Source organism: Nansenia antarctica (assembly GCF_963989245.1).
Source record: "Nansenia antarctica genome assembly, chromosome: 2".
NCBI lineage: Eukaryota > Metazoa > Chordata > Actinopteri > Argentiniformes > Microstomatidae > Nansenia > Nansenia antarctica.
Genome location: NC_137675.1, coordinates 86,961,875 through 86,980,237, shown reverse-complemented (window position 1 = coordinate 86,980,237; position 18,363 = coordinate 86,961,875).

Below are 18,363 nucleotides of genomic sequence, written 5' to 3'. Positions count from 1 at the left end.
AAGGTACAAGTGTGTAGGGAAAGATGAGGTTTTAAATCAGCCCATCTTTTTCAACCCCAAGATAAAGTACAATAGTAAGATGATAGTTAGTAAGCATTTTGAACAGGCAGGGTTTAGACAGATAAAACATATAGTGTCAGAGAACAATTTCAAAACAGAGCAGGAGATAGTGCAGGGAATAAGGGCAGTGAATAGGGATATAAGAAAAGGTGGGATTGCAGGAGTGTATAATAGAATTAGGGACAGTATAAGTAGGGAATGGAAAACGTTAATGTTAGGACAGGGAGAGGCAGGTGAGGAAAAAAAGATGGTAGAATTAAGGGTAGAAAGGAAAGGTTTAGAGGTCAAGTTTGAGGATGTGAAAACGAAAGGGATATACATGGATTTACTGGGTGATGGGTTGGTGAGGCCAGCGTCAGAGAAGGTGTGGGAAAGGGTTTTTGAAGGTATTGATGTGGGAAAGGTATGGGCAAATCTGGGTGTGAAATATAATAGCGTAGAATGTGAGCACAATGATTTTAAGATTAGGCACAATAGGGTTTACACAAATGTCGTTTTGCACCAAATGGATAGGAATGTAGGTAGGGTATGTGATGTATGTAAAGGGAGGGATGAAAACTTTGACCACTTTTTTGTTGAATGTCCAAGTTTGTCTGTCTTATTTGTGAAAGTAAAGGGGTTGTTAAGTGTACACTGTGGGGTTACCGTCAGGAATGAGATTGAATGGAAGGAATTGTTATTGTTTGGGGTGGTGGGAAAAAAGAAAGAAGTGAATGTAGATTTGGTTAATTTTTTGTTGAGTCACGTAAGGTATGCAATTGTATGTAGGAGGAATGTAGCACATTATGAGGGGAAAGTTACCAGGGTGTGGGAGTTGTTTGTGTCACTATTTAAAAAGGATGTTAGGTTAGTGCACACACTGGGGAAAGCAGATTTTTGTAAACACTTTGTCAATAATAGCACTTTGGTGACTATTACAGGATCAGGGATGCTAGGTTATAATATAGAAGATTAGTATCTGTGTTTGGTTTTGAGTCAGTGTTTTTGTTTGTTTTATGTTTTTTCTGAGTTGACCAAGGGCTGCCAGGCATAGATAAGACCTGGTATGCTACTTGGTCTCATGTTGGTTTGTCTATTCTGGTTTAGGTTTAGGGTTAGGGTTAGGGTTAGGGTTGTGTCTGTCCCACTTTTTGTCTGTCATGAATCACCCGTTTTTTATGTGTCATATGTCCTTTGCTTCATCATTTTTTACTGTTTTATCATTTCTATATTTGTTGTAGCATTCTTTTTGTCTCTTTGTTTGGATTATTTTGCGTATGGTTTATTTGTTATGTTTGACGTTATGATTTTTCTGATTTGACCAAGGGCTGCCAGGCATAGATAAGACCTGGTATGCTACTTGGTCTTTTTTGTTGTCGTCCTTTGTCTATTCTATGTCTGTCCCACATTCTGTGTTGTGCTGTCAGTCATGTCTCACTGTGTTATTTACGTATCGTATCTGTATGTGTTTTGTGAATAATGTAAATAACCAACTGAACAAATTATCTGTGAAATGTATTTTTGATAATAAAAGATAAATAAATAAATAAATACGCCCGATCTCGTCCGACCTCGGAAGCTAAGCAGGGTTGGGCCGTGTTAGTACCTGGATGGGAGACCGCCTGGGAATACACGGTGCTGTAAGTGTAACGGAGTAGAAAGGTCAAGTTCAATTATAGCTAAAATAGGTATAAACTGCGCCCTCTAGGGGTTTAATGACGTGGTATATCCGGGCTGTGTCCGTGACCCGGATGCTGTGTCCGTGACCCGGATGCTTTGATTTAAGCTCCTCCCACTTTGACTTAAGCTCCTCCCACTTAGACTTAAGCTCCTCCCACTTAGACTTAAGCTCCGCCCACTTTGACTTAAGCTCCTCCCACTTTGACTTAAGCTCCTCCCACTTTGATTTAAGCTCCTCCCACTTTGATTTAAGCTCCTCCCACTTTGATTTAAGCTCCGCCCACTTTGACTTAAGCTCCTCCCACTTTGATTTAAGCTCCGCCCACTTTTACACAAGCTCCTCCCACTTTGATTTAAGCTCCGCCCACTTTGACTTAAGCTCCTCCCACTTTGATTTAAGCTCCGCCCACTTTGACTTAAGCTCCTCCCACTTTGACTTAAGCTCCTCCCACTTTGATTTAAGCTCCGCCCACTTTGATTTAAGCTCCGCCCACTTTGATTTAAGCTCCGCCCACTTTGACTTAAGCTCCTCCCACTTTGATTTAAGCTCCGCCCACTTCGATTTAAGCTCCGCCCACTTTGATTTAAGCTCCGCCCACTTTGACTTAAGCTCATTACTCATAACTCCCCTCCTGAGTGAGCTAGAGGTCTGGTTTTCACATATGTGGAACATCTCGGTGAGACAAGTGTTTGCCCAGAGTTTCGGCTTGATCGGCCATTCGTAAGTGCAGAGAACTCATAACTCCCCTCCTAGCTGTGAGCTAGAGGTCTGGTTTTCACATATGTCGAACATCTCGGTGAGACAAGTGTTTACCCAGAGTTTCGGCTTGATCGGCCATTCGTGGCCCAAACGGGGAGCTTTGAAGTAAGTGCGAAATGCGTAATTAAAGGGGGCGCCACGGAGCGACCGTTTGAGCTAGCGCCTCGAAACTCGGGGCACGCGACCGGACCCCTGTGACGCTTCACGGTGCCGATTTTTGGGTGACTGGGACTTTCTGGCACCGAGTTCTGGTTTTCATCCTAGGGCTTCAACCTAGGGTACAACTGCGTACAGTCTAGGTAGGTCGTTTGTTGGCAAATGAAAGAAAATGGGAATTAATCAATTAAGCTCCTCCCACTTTGACACAAGCTCCACCCACTAAATGTCTAAGCCACTCCCACTCCCACTTAAGCTCCGCCCACTTTGACACAAGCTCCGCCCACTTTTGACACAAGCTCCGCCCACAATTTAAATTAATCAATTAAACCACTCCCACTTAGACACAAGCTCCGCCCACTTTGATTTAAGCTCCTCCCACTTTGATTTAAGCTCCTCCCACTTTGATTTAAGCTCCTCCCACTTTGATTTAAGCTCCTCCCACTTTGACTTAAGCTCCGCCCACTTTGACTTAAGCTCCTCCCACTTTGACTTAAGCTCCTCCCACTTTGACTTAAGCTCCTCCCACTTTGATTTAAGCTCCTCCCACTTTGATTTAAGCTCCGCCCACTTTGATTTAAGCTCCTCCCACTTTGATTTAAGCTCCTCCCACTTTGATTTAAGCTCCTCCCACTTTGATTTAAGCTCCGCCCACTTTGATTTAAGCTCCGCCCACTTTGACTTAAGCTCCGCCCACTTTGACTTAAGCTCCTCCCACTTTGACTTAAGCTCCTCCCACTTTGACTTAAGCTCCGCCCACTTTGACTTAAGCTCCGCCCACTTTGACTTAAGCTCCGCCCACTTTGACTTAAGCTCCGCCCACTTTGACTTAAGCTCCGCCCACTTTGACTTAAGCTCCTCCCACTTTGACTTAAGCTCCACCCACTTTGACTTAAGCTCCGCCCACTTTGACTTAAGCTCCTCCCACTTTGACTTAAGCTCCTCCCACTTTGACTTAAGCTCCGCCCACTTTGACTTAAGCTCCTCCCACTTTGATTTAAGCTCCGCCCACTTTGATTTAAGCTCCGCCCACTTTGACTTAAGCTCCGCCCACTTTGACTTAAGCTCCTCCCACTTTGACTTAAGCTCCGCCCACTTTGACTTAAGCTCCTCCCACTTTGACTTAAGCTCCTCCCACTTTGACTTAAGCTCCGCCCACTTTGACTTAAGCTCCGCCCACTTTGACTTAAGCTCCGCCCACTTTGACTTAAGCTCCGCCCACTTTGACTTAAGCTCCTCCCACTTTGACTTAAGCTCCACCCACTTTGACTTAAGCTCCGCCCACTTTGACTTAAGCTCCTCCCACTTTGACTTAAGCTCCTCCCACTTTGACTTAAGCTCCGCCCACTTTGACTTAAGCTCCTCCCACTTTGATTTAAGCTCCGCCCACTTTGACTTAAGCTCCTCCCACTTTGATTTAAGCTCCGCCCACTTTTACACAAGCTCCTCCCACTTTGATTTATGCTCCGCCCACTTTGACTTAAGCTCCTCCCACTTTGATTTAAGCTCCTCCCACTTTGATTTAAGCTCCGCCCACTTTGACTTAAGCTCCTCCCACTTTGATTTAAGCCCCTCCCACTTTGATTTAAGCTCCGCCCACTTTGACTTAAGCTCCTCCCACTTTGATGTAAGCTCCTCCCACTTTGACTTAAGCTCCGCCCACTTTGACTTAAGCTCCGCCCACTTTGACTTAAGCTCCGCCCACTTTGACTTAAGCTCCTCCCACTTTGATTTAAGCTCCTCCCACTTTGATTTAAGCTCCGCCCACTTTGACTTAAGCTCCTCCCACTTTGATTTAAGCCCCTCCCACTTTGATTTAAGCTCCGCCCACTTTGACTTAAGCTCCTCCCACTTTGATTTAAGCTCCTCCCACTTTGACTTAAGCTCCGCCCACTTTGACTTAAGCTCCGCCCACTTTGACTTAAGCTCCGCCCACTTTGACTTAAGCTCCTCCCACTTTGATTTAAGCTCCTCCCACTTTGATTTAAGCTCCGCCCACTTTGACTTAAGCTCCTCCCACTTTGATTTAAGCTCCTCCCACTTTGATTTAAGCTCCTCCCACTTTGATTTAAGCTCCTCCCACTTTGATTTAAGCTCCGCCCACTTTGATTTAAGCTCCTCCCACTTTGATTTAAGCTCCGCCCACTTTTACACAAGCTCCGCCCACTTTTACACAGCTCATTAACATACAGCTCATTAGCATGAATCTCATTAGCATGAAGCTCATTAACATACAGCTCATTAACATACACACACAGCTAATTAACATACATCTCATTAACATACAGCTAATTAGCATGAAGCTCATTAACATACAGCTCATTAACATACACACAGCTCATTAACATACATCTCATTAACATACAGCTCATTAGCATGAAGCTCATTAACATACAGCTCATTAACATACACACACAGCTCATTAACATACATCTCATTAACATACAGCTCATTAGCATGAAGCTAATTAACATACAGCTCATTAACATACACACACAGCTAATTAACATACATCTCATTAACATACAGCTCATTAGCATGAAGCTCATTAACATACAGCTCATTAACATACACACACAGCTCATTAACATACAGCTCATTAACATACAGCTCATTAACATACAGCTCATTAGCATGAAGCTCATTAACATACAGCTCATTAACATACAGCTAATTAGCATGAAGCTCATTAACATACAGCTCATTAACATACACACACAGCTAATTAACATACATCTCATTAACATTAGCATGAATCTCATTAGCATGAAGCTCATTAACATACAGCTCATTAACATACAGCTCATTAGCATGAAGCTCATTAGCATGAAGCTCATTAACATACAGCTCATTAACATACACACACAGCTCATTAACATACAGCTCATTAACATGACCATTCACATTCACATATGCCCAGGAAGTCAGATGTCACTGCTGGTTATTCCGCACCCTTGTGACCTCAGGTCATAGAGAGAGATGTTAAATGCGTGCATCCACTATCTTCACCCTATCGTTTTTTTTTTTTTTTTTTTTTTTTTATCACATTTTTTTTTTTTTGTTCCCTGCCCCATTGGCTTTTATGATCGTGAGATCACGCTGTATCCAAAAAGGGGTAAGCCCCCGGTGAGGGCTAGCATGGCCTAAACGTGCAGGAAGCTTAATAACATCACGTCCCGGGGTCGTAGAGGCCTGGGGTTAGGCTTAAAATGACCGCGTAGACCTAAGGAACAGAAATATGAAAACCGCGTGTCTCTACCCCCTTCATAGCCAAAGTTATACGTCCCGTAGTGTAATCCGCGGTTAGCATGTGACGAATCTGCGGGGGGGTCAATAGCGTCACGTCCCGGGGTCGTAGAGGGCTGGGGTTAGGCTTAAAATGACCGTGTAGACCTAAGGAACTTAAATATGAAATATGGTGTTTCTGTGACACCTACGCTTGCTGAGCTAAAGTCCTTTAACCGAGCCAGGGAGACCTAAGCTAACCTAGCTAGGTGGCACGGGGACTTAGACGTTTTTTTTTCATTTTTTTTTTTTTTTACTTTCTTTTTAGATGAAAGCTTAGGTGAAAGCATTTTTTTAACTTTTTTTTTTTGACAGATCTGTCGTCTGTAACTTCAGTTTAACATGACTTCCCGGGGTCGTAGAGGGCTGGGGTTAGGCTTCAAATGACCGTGTAGACCTAAGGAACAGAAATATGAAAACCTTGTGTTTCTACCACATCCATAGCCAGCGTTATACGTCCCGTAGTGTGACCCCTCCCGGGGTTAATAACGTATGGTTCCCCGCGGGTTAGGAGAACAATTCCAACACCCCCGGATAGACCAGAGGACAGGGAATCTAAAACCATTTGAATGGTGTCTCTACGACCTTCCAAATGGATAGGAATGTCGGTAGGGTATGTGATGTATGTAAAGGGAGGGATGAACATTTTGACCACTTTTTTGTTGAATGTCCAGGTTTGTCTGTCTTATTTGTGAAAGTAAAGGGGTTGTTAAGTGTACACTGTGGGGTTACCGTCAGGAATGAGATTGAATGGAAGGAATTGTTATTGTTTGGGGTGGTGGGAAAAAAGAAAGAAGTGAATGTAGATTTGGTTAATTTTTTGTTGAGTCACGTAAGGTATGCAATTGTATGTAGGAGGAATGTAGCACATTATGAGGGGAAAGTTACCAGGGTGTGGGAGTTGTTTGTGTCACTATTTAAAAAGGATGTTAGGTTAGTGCACACACTGGGGAAAGCAGATTTTTGTAAACACTTTGTCAATAATAGCACTTTGGTGACTATTACAGGATCAGGGATGTTAGGTTATAATATAGAAGATTAGTATCTGTGTTTGGTTTTGAGTCAGTGTTTTTGTTTGTTTTATGTTTTTTCTGAGTTGACCAAGGGCTGCCAGGCATAGATAAGACCTGGTATGCTACTTGGTCTCATGTTGGTTTGTCTATTCTGGTTTAGGTTTAGGGTTAGGGTTAGGGTTAGGGTTGTGTCTGTCCCACTTTTGGTCTGTCATGAATCACCCGTTTTTTATGTGTCATATGTCCTTTGCTTCATCATTTTTTACTGTTTTATCATTTCTATATTTGTTGTAGCATTCTTTTTGTCTCTTTGTTTGGATTATTTTGCGTATGGTTTATTTGTTATGTTTGACGTTATGATTTTTCTGATTTGACCAAGGGCTGCCAGGCATAGATAAGACCTGGTATGCTACTTGGTCTTTTTTGTTGTCGTCCTTTGTCTATTCTATGTCTGTCCCACATTCTGTGTTGTGCTGTCAGTCATGTCTCACTGTGTTATTTACGTATCGTATCTGTATGTGTTTTGTGAATAATGTAAATAACCAACTGAACAAATTATCTGTGAAATGTATTTTTGATAATAAAAGAAAAATAAATAAATAAATACGCCCGATCTCGTCCGACCTCGGAAGCTAAGCAGGGTTGGGCCGTGTTAGTACCTGGATGGGAGACCGCCTGGGAATACACGGTGCTGTAAGTGTAACGGAGTAGAAAGGTCAAGTTCAATTATAGCTAAAATAGGTATAAACTGCGCCCTCTAGGGGTTTAATGACGTGGTATATCCGGGCTGTGTCCGTGACCCGGATGCTGTGTCCGTGACCCGGATGCTTTGATTTAAGCTCCTCCCACTTTGACTTAAGCTCCTCCCACTTTGACTTAAGCTCCTCCCACTTTGATTTAAGCTCCTCCCACTTTGACTTAAGCTCCTCCCACTTTGACTTAAGCTCCGCCCACTTTTACACAAGCTCCTCCCACTTTGATTTATGCTCCGCCCACTTTGACTTAAGCTCCTCCCACTTTGACTTAAGCTCCTCCCACTTTGATTTAAGCTCCGCCCACTTTGACTTAAGCTCCTCCCACTTTGATTTAAGCTCCTCCCACTTTGATTTATGCTCCGCCCACTTTGACTTAAGCTCCTCCCACTTTGATTTAAGCTCCTCCCACTTTGATTTAAGCTCCGCCCACTTTGACTTAAGCTCCTCCCACTTTGATTTAAGCTCCTCCCACTTTGATTTAAGCTCCGCCCACTTTGACTTAAGCTCCTCCCACTTTGATTTAAGCTCCTCCCACTTTGATTTAAGCTCCGCCCACTTTGACTTAAGCTCCTCCCACTTTGATTTAAGCTCCTCCCACTTTGACTTAAGCTCCGCCCACTTTGACTTAAGCTCCGCCCACTTTGACTTAAGCTCCGCCCACTTTGACTTAAGCTCCTCCCACTTTGATTTAAGCTCCTCCCACTTTGATTTAAGCTCCGCCCACTTTGACTTAAGCTCCTCCCACTTTGATTTAAGCTCCTCCCACTTTGATTTAAGCTCCTCCCACTTTGATTTAAGCTCCTCCCACTTTGATTTAAGCTCCGCCCACTTTTACACAAGCTCCGCCCACTTTTACACAGCTCATTAACATACAGCTCATTAGCATGAATCTCATTAGCATGAAGCTCATTAACATACAGCTCATTAACATACACACACAGCTAATTAACATACATCTCATTAACATACAGCTAATTAGCATGAAGCTCATTAACATACAGCTCATTAACATACACACAGCTCATTAACATACATCTCATTAACATACAGCTCATTAGCATGAAGCTCATTAACATACAGCTCATTAACATACACACACAGCTCATTAACATACATCTCATTAACATACAGCTCATTAGCATGAAGCTCATTAACATACAGCTCATTAACATACACACACAGCTCATTAACATACAGCTCATTAACATACAGCTCATTAGCATGAATCTCATTAGCATGAATCTCATTAGCATACAGCTCATTAACATACACACACAGCTAATTAACATACATCTCATTAACATACAGCTAATTAGCATGAAGCTCATTAACATACAGCTCATTAACATACACACACAGCTCATTAACATACATCTCATTAACATACAGCTCATTAGCATGAAGCTCATTAACATACAGCTCATTAACATACACACACAGCTCATTAACATACATCTCATTAACATACAGCTCATTAGCATGAAGCTCATTAACATACAGCTCATTAACATACACACACAGCTCATTAACATACATCTCATTAACATACAGCTCATTAGCATGAAGCTCATTAACATACAGCTCATTAACATACACACACAGCAAATTAACATACATCTCATTAACATACAGCTCATTAACATACAGCTCATTAGCATGAAGCTCATTAACATACAGCTCATTAACATACACACACAGCTCATTAACATACAGCTCATTAACATACAGCTCATTAACATACAGCTCATTAGCATGAAGCTCATTAACATACAGCTCATTAACATACAGCTAATTAGCATGAAGCTCATTAACATACAGCTCATTAACATACACACACAGCTCATTAACATACATCTCATTAACATACAGCTAATTAGCATGAAGCTCATTAACATACAGCTCATTAACATACACACACAGCTCATTAACATACAGCTCATTAACATACAGCTCATTAACATACAGCTAATTAGCATGAAGCTCATTAACATACAGCTCATTAACATACAGCTAATTAGCATGAAGCTCATTAACATACAGCTCATTAACATACACACACATCTCATTAACATACAGCTCATTAACATACAGCTCATTAGCATGAAGCTCATTAACATACAGCTCATTAACATACACACACAGCTCATTAACATACAGCTCATTAACATACAGCTCATTAGCATGAAGCTCATTAACATACAGCTCATTAACATACAGCTCATTAGCATACAGCTCATTAACATACACACCGCTAATTAACATACATCTCATTAACATACAGCTAATTAGCATGTTTATTTAGCATTAGCATTTTTTTGTTTTTTTGACAGATCTGTCGTCTGTAACTTCAGTTTAACATGACTTCCCGGGGTCGTAGAGGGCTGGGGTTAGGCTTAAAATGACCGTGTAGACCTAATGAACTTAAATATGAAAACCGCGTGTTTCTATCACATTCATAGCCAGAGTTATACGCCCCGTAGTGTGACACTATTTCATATATATATTTTGGACTTTTCTTCTTCTTCTTCTTCTTCTTCTTCTTCTTCTTCTTCTTCTTCTTCTTCTTCTTCTTCTTCTTCTTCTTCTTCTTCTTCTTCTTCTTCTTCTTCTTCTTCTTCTTCTTCTTCTTCTTCTTCTTCTTCTTCTTCTTCTTCTTCTTCTTCTTCTTCTTCTTCTTCTTCTTCTTCTTCTTCTTCTTCTTCTTCTTCTTCTTCTTCTTCTTCTTCTTCTTCTTCTTCTTCTTCTTCTTCTTCTTCTTCTTCTTCTTCTTCTTCTTCTTCTTCTTCTTCTTCTTCTTCTTCTTCTTCTTCTTCTTCTTCTTCTTCTTCTTCTTCTTCTTCTTCTTCTTCTTCTTCTTCTTCTTCTTCTTCTTCTTCTTCTTCTTCTTCTTCTTCTTCTTCTTCTTCTTCTTCTTCTTCTTCTTCTTCTTCTTCTTCTTCTTCTTCTTCTTCTTCTTCTTCTTCTTCTTCTTCTTCTTCTTCTTCTTCTTCTTCTTCTTCTTCTTCTTCTTCTTCTTCTTGTCCCAGGACATAGAGATGGTTTTTTGACCATTAACGAAAAAGCTCATTTTCACTTCCACCAGACCTGGGATTCGAACCCTGTACCTATGGATCAGCGGCGCGCGAACAAACGAGCTGCGCCACGCAGGAACTGATCAATTCGACTGTTTAAAACTTCTACTGGCCAGTGTGGAATCGCGTCATTAGCATGTGGCTAATCTGCATGAAGCTCAATAACATCACGTCCCGGGGTGAGAACAGAAATATGAAAACCTTGTGTTTCTACCACATCCATAGCCAGCGTTATACGTCCCGTAGTGTGACCCCTCCCGGGGTTAATAACGTATGGTTCCCCGCGGGTTAGGAGAACAATTCCAACACCCCCGGATAGACCAGAGGACAGGGAATCTAAAACCATTTGAATGGTGTGTCTACGACCTTCCAAATGGATAGGAATGTAGGTAGGGTATGTGATGTATGTAAAGGGAGGGATGAAAACTTTGACCACTTTTTTGTTGAATGTCCAGGTTTGTCTGTCTTATTTGTGAAAGTAAAGGGGTTGTTAAGTGTACACTGTGGGGTTACCGTCAGGAATGAGATTGAATGGAAGGAATTGTTATTGTTTGGGGTGGTGGGAAAAAAGAAAGAAGTGAACGTAGATTTGGTTAATTTTTTGTTGAGTCACGTAAGGTATGCAATTGTATGTAGGAGGAATGTAGCACATTATGAGGGGAAAGTTACCAGGGTGTGGGAGTTGTTTGTGTCACTATTTAAAAAGGATGTTAGGTTAGTGCACACACTGGGGAAAGCAGATTTTTGTAAACACTTTGTCAATAATAGCACTTTGGTGACTATTACAGGATCAGGGATGTTAGGTTATAATATAGAAGATTAGTATCTGTGTTTGGTTTTGAGTCAGTGTTTTTGTTTGTTTTATGTTTTTTCTGAGTTGACCAAGGGCTGCCAGGCATAGATAAGACCTGGTATGCTACTTGGTCTCATGTTGGTTTGTCTATTCTGGTTTAGGTTTAGGGTTAGGGTTAGGGTTAGGGTTGTGTCTGTCCCACTTTTTGTCTGTCATGAATCACCCGTTTTTTATGTGTCATATGTCCTTTGCTTCATCATTTTTTACTGTTTTATCATTTCTATATTTGTTGTAGCATTCTTTTTGTCTCTTTGTTTGGATTATTTTGCGTATGGTTTATTTGTTATGTTTGACGTTATGATTTTTCTGATTTGACCAAGGGCTGCCAGGCATAGATAAGACCTGGTATGCTACTTGGTCTTTTTTGTTGTCGTCCTTTGTCTATTCTATGTCTGTCCCACATTCTGTGTTGTGCTGTCAGTCATGTCTCACTGTGTTATTTACGTATCGTATCTGTATGTGTTTTGTGAATAATGTAAATAACCAACTGAACAAATTATCTGTGAAATGTATTTTTGATAATAAAAGAAAAATAAATAAATAAATAAATACGCCCGATCTCGTCCGACCTCGGAAGCTAAGCAGGGTTGGGCCGTGTTAGTACCTGGATGGGAGACCGCCTGGGAATACACGGTGCTGTAAGTGTAACGGAGTAGAAAGGTCAAGTTCAATTATAGCTAAAATAGGTATAAACTGCGCCCTCTAGGGGTTTAATGACGTGGTATATCCGGGCTGTGTCCGTGACCCGGATGCTGTGTCCGTGACCCGGATGCTTTGATTTAAGCTCCTCCCACTTTGATTTAAGCTCCTCCCACTTTGATTTAAGCTCCTCCCACTTTGATTTAAGCTCCTCCCACTTTGATTTAAGCTCCTCCCACTTCGATTTAAGCTCCTCCCACTTTGATTTAAGCTCCTCCCACTTAGACTTAAGCTCCGCCCACTTTGACTTAAGCTCCTCCCACTTTGATTTAAGCTCCGCCCACTTTGACTTAAGCTCCTCCCACTTTGATTTAAGCTCCTCCCACTTTGATTTAAGCTCCTCCCACTTTGACTTAAGCTCCTCCCACTTTGATTTAAGCTCCTCCCACTTTGATTTAAGCTCCTCCCACTTAGACTTAAGCTCCGCCCACTTTGACTTAAGCTCCTCCCACTTTGATTTAAGCTCCTCCCACTTTGATTTAAGCTCCTCCCACTTAGACTTAAGCTCCGCCCACTTTGACTTAAGCTCCTCCCACTTTTACACAAGATCCTCCCACTTTGATTTAAGCTCCTCCCACTTTTACACAAGCTCCTCCCACTTTGATTTAAGCTCCTCCCACTTTTACACAAGATCCTCCCACTTTGATTTAAGCTCCGCCCACTTTTACACAAGCTCCTCCCACTTTGATTTAAGCTCCGCCCACTTTGACTTAAGCTCCTCCCACTTTGACTTAAGCTCCGCCCACTTTGACTTAAGCTCCTCCCACTTTGACTTAAGCTCCTCCCACTTTGACTTAAGCTCCTCCCACTTTGACTTAAGCTCCGCCCACTTTGACTTAAGCTCCTCCCACTTTGACTTAAGCTCCGCCCACTTTGACTTAAGCTCCGCCCACTTTGACTTAAGCTCCGCCCACTTTGACTTAAGCTCCTCCCACTTTGACTTAAGCTCCTCCCACTTTGACTTAAGCTCCGCCCACTTTGACTTAAGCTCCTCCCACTTTGATTTAAGCTCCTCCCACTTTGATTTAAGCTCCTCCCACTTTGATTTAAGCTCCTCCCACTTTGATTTAAGCTCCTCCCACTTTTACACAAGATCCTCCCACTTTGATTTAAGCTCCTCCCACTTTTACACAAGCTCCTCCCACTTTGATTTAAGCTCCTCCCACTTTTACACAAGATCCTCCCACTTTGATTTAAGCTCCGCCCACTTTTACACAAGCTCCTCCCACTTTGATTTAAGCTCCGCCCACTTTGACTTAAGCTCCTCCCACTTTGACTTAAGCTCCGCCCACTTTGACTTAAGCTCCTCCCACTTTGACTTAAGCTCCTCCCACTTTGACTTAAGCTCCGCCCACTTTGACTTAAGCTCCTCCCACTTTGACTTAAGCTCCGCCCACTTTGACTTAAGCTCCGCCCACTTTGACTTAAGCTCCGCCCACTTTGACTTAAGCTCCTCCCACTTTGACTTAAGCTCCTCCCACTTTGACTTAAGCTCCGCCCACTTTGACTTAAGCTCCTCCCACTTTGATTTAAGCTCCTCCCACTTTGATTTAAGCTCCTCCCACTTTGATTTAAGCTCCTCCCACTTTGATTTAAGCTCCGCCCACTTTGATTTAAGCTCCGCCCACTTTTACACAAGCTCCGCCCACTTTTACACAGCTCATTAACATACAGCTCATTAGCATGAATCTCATTAGCATGAAGCTCATTAACATACAGCTCATTAACATACACACACAGCTAATTAACATACATCTCATTAACATACAGCTAATTAGCATGAAGCTCATTAACATACAGCTCATTAACATGAAGCTCATTAACATACAGCTCATTAACATACACACACAGCTCATTAACATACAGCTCATTAACATACAGCTCATTAGCATGAAGCTCATTAACATACAGCTCATTAACATACACACACAGCTCATTAACATACAGCTCATTAACATACAGCTCATTAGCATGAATCTCATTAGCATGAATCTCGTTAGCATACAGCTCATTAACATACACACACAGCTAATTAACATACATCTCATTAACATACAGCTCATTAACATACAGCTCATTAACATACACACACAGCTCATTAACATACATCTCATTAACATACAGCTCATTAGCATGAAGCTCATTAACATACAGCTCATTAACATACACACACAGCTCATTAACATACATCTCATTAACATACAGCTCATTAGCATGAAGCTCATTAACATACACACACAGCTCATTAACATACATCTCATTAACATACAGCTCATTAGCATGAAGCTCATTAACATACAGCTCATTAACATACAGCTCATTAGCATGAAGCTCATTAACATACAGCTCATTAACATACACACACAGCTCATTAACATACATCTCATTAACATACAGCTCATTAGCATGAAGCTCATTAACATACAGCTCATTAACATACACACACAGCTCATTAACATACATCTCATTAACATACAGCTCATTAACATACAGCTCATTAGCATGAAGCTCATTAACATACAGCTCATTAACATACACACACAGCTCATTAACATACAGCTCATTAACATACAGCTCATTAACATACAGCTCATTAGCATGAAGCTCATTAACATACAGCTCATTAACATACAGCTAATTAGCATGAAGCTCATTAACATAGAGCTCATTAACATACACACACAGCTCATTAACATACATCTCATTAACATACAGCTCATTAGCATGAAGCTCATTAACATACCGCTCATTAACATACACACACAGCTCATTAACATACATCTCATTAACATACAGCTCATTAGCATGAAGCTCATTAACATACAGCTCATTAACATACACACACAGCTCATTAACATACAGCTCATTAACATACAGCTCATTAACATACAGCTCATTAGCATGAAGCTCATTAACATACAGCTCATTAACATACAGCTAATTAGCATGAAGCTCATTAACATAGAGCTCATTAACATACACACACAGCTCATTAACATACATCTCATTAACATACAGCTCATTAGCATGAAGCTCATTAACATACCGCTCATTAACATACACACACAGCTCATTAACATACATCTCATTAACATACAGCTCATTAGCATGAAGCTCATTAACATACAGCTCATTAACATACACACACAGCTAATTAACATACAGCTCATTAACATACAGCTCATTAGCATGAAGCTCATTAACATACAGCTCATTAACATACACACACAGCTCATTAACATACAGCTCATTAACATACAGCTCATTAGCATGAATCTCATTAGCATGAATCTCATTAGCATACAGCTCATTAACATACACACACAGCTAATTAACATACATCTCATTAACATACAGCTAATTAGCATGTTTATTTAGCATTAGCATTTTTTGTTTTTTTGACAAATCTGTCGTCTGTAACTTCAGTTTAACATGACTTCCCGGGGTCGTAGAGACCCGGGATTAGGCTTAAAATGACCGTGTAGACCTAATGAACTTAAATATGAAAACCGCGTGTTCCTATCACATTCATAGCCAGAGTTATACGCCCCGTAGTGTGACTCTATTTCCCTATCTATTTTGGACTTCTTGTCGTCTTTAACTTCAGTTTAACATGACTTCCCGGGGTCGTAGAGGGCTGGGGTTAGGCTTAAAATTACCGTGTAGACCTAATGAACTTAAATATGAAAACCGCGTGTCTCTACCCCCTTCATAGCCAGAGTTATACGCCTCGTAGTGTGACTTTATTTCTATTTCTATTTTGGAACATGACTTCCCGGGGTCGTAGAGGGCTGGGGTTAGGCTTAAAATGACCGCGTGGACCTAAGGAACAGAAATATGAAAACCGCGTGTCTCTACCCCCTTCATAGCCAAAGTTATACGTCCCGTAGTGTGACTTTATTTCAAATATCTATTTGGACCTTCTTCTTCTTCTTCTTCTTCTTCTTCTTCTTCTTCTTCTTCTTCTTCTTCTTCTTCTTCTTCTTCTTCTTCTTCTTCTTCTTCTTCTTCTTCTTCTTCTTCTTCTTCTTCTTCTTCTTCTTCTTCTTCTTCTTCTTCTTCTTCTTCTTCTTCTTCTTCTTCTTCTTCTTCTTCTTCTTCTTCTTCTTCTTCTTCTTCTTCTTCTTCTTCTTCTTCTTCTTCTTCTTCTTCTTCTTCTTCTTCTTCTTCTTCTTCTTCTTCTTCTTCTTCTTCTTCTTCTTCTTCTTCTTCTTCTTCTTCTTCTTCTTCTTCTTCTTCTTCTTCTTCTTCTTCTTCTTCTTCTTCTTCTTCTTCTTCTTCTTCTTCTTCTTCTTCTTCTTCTTCTTCTTCTTCTTCTTCTTCTTCTTCTTCTTCTTCTTCTTCTTCTTCTTCTTCTTCTTCTTCTTCTTCTTCTTCTTCTTCTTCTTCTTCTTCTTCTTCTTCTTCTTCTTCTTCTTCTTCTTCTTCTTCTTCTTCTTCTTCTTCTTCTTCTTCTTCTTCTTGTCCCAGGGCATAGAGATGTTTTTTGGGCCATTAACGAAAATGCTCATCACTACCATTTCTCTCCGCGCGCACTCGGGGGGCCATCCGCCAGACCTGGGATTCGAACCCTGTACCTATGAATGAGTCGCGCTCGAACAAACGAGCTGCGCCACGGAGGAACTGATCAATTCCACTGTTTAAAACTTCTACTGGCCAGTGTGGAATCGCGTCATTAGCATGTGGCTAATCTGCATGAAGCTCAATAACATCACGTCCCGGGGTCGTAGAGGCCTGGGGTTAGGCTTCAAATGACCGTGTAGACCTAAGGAACAGAAATATGAAAACCTTGTGTTTCTACCACATCCATAGCCAGCGTTATACGTCCCGTAGTGTGACCCCTCCCGGGGTTAATAACGTATGGTTCCCCGCGGGTTAGGAGAACAATTCCAACACCCCCGGATAGACCAGAGGACAGGGAATCTAAAACCATTTGAATGGTGTCTCTACGACCTTCCAAATGGATAGGAATGTAGGTAGGGTATGTGATGTATGTAAAGGGAGGGATGAACATTTTGACCACTTTTTTGTTGAATGTCCAGGTTTGTCTGTCTTATTTGTGAAAGTAAAGGGGTTGTTAAGTGTACACTGTGGGGTTACCGTCAGGAATGAGATTGAATGGAAGGAATTGTTATTGTTTGGGGTGGTGGGAAAAAAGAAAGAAGTGAATGTAGATTTGGTTAATTTTTTGTTGAGTCACGTAAGGTATGCAATTGTATGTAGGAGGAATGTAGCACATTATGAGGGGAAAGTTACCAGGGTGTGGGAGTTGTTTGTGTCACTATTTAAAAAGGATGTTAGGTTAGTGCACACACTGGGGAAAGCAGATTTTTGTAAACACTTTGTCAATAATAGCACTTTGGTGACTATTACAGGATCAGGGATGTTAGGTTATAATATAGAAGATTAGTATCTGTGTTTGGTTTTGAGTCAGTGTTTTTGTTTGTTTTATGTTTTTTCTGAGTTGACCAAGGGCTGCCAGGCATAGATAAGACCTGGTATGCTACTTGGTCTCATGTTGGTTTGTCTATTCTGGTTTAGGTTTAGGGTTAGGGTTAGGGTTAGGGTTGTGTCTGTCCCACTTTTTGTCTGTCATGAATCACCCGTTTTTTATGTGTCATATGTCCTTTGCTTCATCATTTTTTACTGTTTTATCATTTCTATATTTGTTGTAGCATTCTTTTTGTCTCTTTGTTTGGATTATTTTGCGTATGGTTTATTTGTTATGTTTGACGTTATGATTTTTCTGATTTGACCAAGGGCTGCCAGGCATAGATAAGACCTGGTATGCTACTTGGTCTTTTTTGTTGTCGTCCTTTGTCTATTCTATGTCTGTCCCACATTCTGTGTTGTGCTGTCAGTCATGTCTCACTGTGTTATTTACGTATCGTATCTGTATGTGTTTTGTGAATAATGTAAATAACCAACTGAACAAATTATCTGTGAAATGTATTTTTGATAATAAAAGATAAATAAATAAATAAATACGCCCGATCTCGTCCGACCTCGGAAGCTAAGCAGGGTTGGGCCGTGTTAGTACCTGGATGGGAGA